This window comes from Silene latifolia, chromosome 1 (genome assembly GCF_048544455.1).
Source record: "Silene latifolia isolate original U9 population chromosome 1, ASM4854445v1, whole genome shotgun sequence".
In the NCBI taxonomy this organism is placed as follows: Eukaryota; Viridiplantae; Streptophyta; class Magnoliopsida; order Caryophyllales; family Caryophyllaceae; genus Silene; species Silene latifolia.
Window position 1 is genome coordinate 147175782 of NC_133526.1, and position 3128 is coordinate 147178909.

The following is a 3128-nucleotide window of genomic DNA, read 5'->3' on the forward strand; positions in this document are numbered from 1 at the left end:
TATTATTATTATTATTATTATTATTATTATTATTATTATTATTATTATTATTATTATTATTATTACTATATTATTATTGTTGTTGATACCGTGTCCCCCGCATCCCCACCCTTCCTCCTTCTTTCCTCTCTTTTTTCGTCGACACCGCAAACAACAACAATAATTAGCTTCAACAAAAAACAGGGACCGTACTCCATTTTCGTCTACCTTAAAACTGAGATCCCTCCCTCATTTCTCGTCCAAATTCGATAATTCTTGCACCATTCTCCTCCTTATTTCCTCCTTCATCTTTCAAGGTAAGAAAGACTCGTTTTTGTGATGGTTTCGATTTTCGCCGTCTTATAAAAGTTTCGGTTTTTGCCTCAATCCTTTCGTTTTCTTGCCCCTTGATGAAGGTTTTGAAGACCCGGTGGGAGACCCAAGCTTTGGGGACCGTTTATTCGAAGGAAAAGGAACGTTTAAGGTAACGGTGATAGGTTACTCGACAAAAACGTCGAAATTCCGTCTTATGCGTCATTTTATATGCTCTAGTTTATTAAAGTTTGGTTCTTTGTGCTTTTTCTCATTTGTATGTTACTTACCGTCTCAAAATGATTCTGAACTGGGTCATTTAGATTCTGTTTTGATTTTATTTCCGGTTGCTCTTTCCATGTGTTTCGTATTGGGGTTGAATTTTGTTTAACTGAGCTAGCTCTACCATTTACCGTAAATTTCGGTGTATATTAGCTGCCGGGGGTGAACATGATTATTTTGTGGAAAGGTTGCTATTGGCTGAAATTGATGCTTAAAGTGAAAATCTCTTATGAATTGGAGGAGTATGTCATTTGGATACAAGTTCTGATACATTGACGTTGGAACAAAATTCTTGTTCAAAATGTTTCTCGTTTTTGAATGGTAATGGGTCAAATCTTTTGGTGTATGCTTATGGGCTTGTAATTTATTTCTACGTCAGTTAAAGGTCCGACTTTTGTTTGAAATTGGTTGCGTTCAGAAGCCTTTATGAGACGATCTGAATTTGTCTATTGTCGGACGGTATTTGGAGGTTATTGTGGTCTATTTTGGGTATGGTTGTCGTGTGTAAGCTATTGAGTTTCCGTCTCAAATAATTACATGAGCATGTCTTGTTAATAAAATGTGAGTCCATCTTATAACACGGTTGTTGAAGGAAATTGCTAAACTCGTATTTTACATGGTTGTCCATTCGTATAAAGTGGGTTAGCCTCATGTGTGTATTGTGTTGTTTTCTTCTTACTCCCTTTGTTTTCCCTTATGGTAATGGTGTTTGTAATTTGAGCATGGTGTCATGTTTTATAAGTGGGTTGGTTTACATGTTTTATTGTTGGGCCATAGTTATTTGTCTTATAATTGGATTAATTTATACTCCTTTGTTATTAGGCCAACCTCATAGGATGGTGTAGGATTACGAGTGACCCAACTGTTATTAGTTACATTTTATCACGTGAATTTTCATATAACGTAAATTATTCATTATCATTCATTATGTCTTATTTAATCGGCATGTTAAATTATAAAATGAGATATTTATCTGCATAAGACAAGTATGAGATATTTATTGTTAAATAATTATTTTTGAAGGGTCATATCCTTGATAATGTCTTGTATTGTTCGGTGGTGTGAGTCGTGGTCCTATCGGACACTAGGGGTGAGCCATAGGCCCTCTAGTTGCGATATGATCGTCGGGACCGATGTTCCCATCCGTACTTATGGTGAGATGCAAGCCATAAGTATGAGTGTGACATTAATAATCCCGTCCCATGTACTTGTTTGTTGTATTTGTTTATTTTATTTTAACCGACATGTATAATTTTGAAATGAAATGTTTATTTATATGTTACAAGCATGAAAAGGTTATTATAAATAATTACTTGTAAGAGTCGTATTCTTGTAGAAATGCCATATTACCATCGTTTATGCTTGACATACATTTTTGCCCTGCTTGTGCTGTTCTGGCAAACACGGGTTTGACCTATTCGTCTTTGTTTCGGCGAGTAGTTTTGGCCTACTTGTCTTTGTTCCGCAAGCAAGTACGGCTTTTGGCCACTTGTGTCTTTGTTCGGCAAGTGAGTCTTATCTTAGTCTTTCCGCCACTTTCGTGCTGTTCTGGCGATTGGGGTACTCGGTCTCATTAGTAGTCGAGTCTTGGGTGCGTGCTGTGCTGGCGCACGTCGAATCGGGATGTACACCCGAGAATCTGCAGATTTAGACTAGGACCGTATTATTATCGTAGTCCTACCCGGGGAAATTTAGTCTAAGAGTGGTAAATGTCTTGCATTATTTGGATGGTTACTTTGGTCATATCCCCTTGAAATACGTGCTCGTGGCTAAGTGGTCGTGCCTGTTTCCTTGTCTTTCTCCTCCATTTATTTATTGTTGCTTATGCCTTACCTGTTTATTCCATCATTTCTTTATTCCTTGTTGGTTTAAACACATGTAATCTCATGTTTAGTTATGATTCGATTCACTCATAGCTTATCTAATATGATTGTTTGTTTATGATCTTTGTTATGTTCGTTTCGACATTTTGTGGCTGGGAGAACCTTGAGTTACTCCCCACTGACTGTGGCTTTCATGTTTACATGAATGACAGGTTTGTGAAGATGCATTTGTGGGGTTTAGACGTGTGAGCTAGCGAGCACCTTGGACTAGTAGTCGTTTTATTAGGATTGCTTAGACTCACCTTTTATTGTATTGTCATTCGAGGGATATATTTTCCCTCATCCTTGACTATCACGTTTGTATAAACTTAACTTTATTTCCGCATTCTTTATTTGGGTTTTAGATTTTAATGAACCCGCGCTTTAAACATTAAAAGTTTCAAAAATTTCCTATTTTCCGCTAAAATTTATAAGTAATATTTTCCGCGTTATAGCGGGGGTTCACACTTAATTGATTAATTAGTTAATTGTATATTGATACAAGTTAATTAATTCCTTAAAAAAAATTGAACGAATGATTTTGTGAGTGAAATATCATATCTTATTTTAATTCGATTAAATAAGATTCGTGCTAAGTAATTAAATTGTTTTATTACTTAGGATTTATTATTGTTTATGAAACAATTAAAATAAGAATGAATGGTTTATTATAAATACACGTTGTTGTGATTT

General features: G+C 35.6%; 1 long non-coding RNA gene across 1 annotated transcript; it reads left to right on the plus strand.

The window, feature by feature from the left end:
- The first annotated feature begins 392 nt into the window (after positions 1–392).
- LOC141606219 (uncharacterized) lies at positions 393–2811 on the plus strand. The gene is made up of 2 exons (XR_012526616.1): positions 393–463; positions 2609–2811. It is a non-coding gene; the product is annotated as an uncharacterized LOC141606219 (long non-coding RNA).
- Positions 2812–3128: the final 317 nt, after the last annotated feature.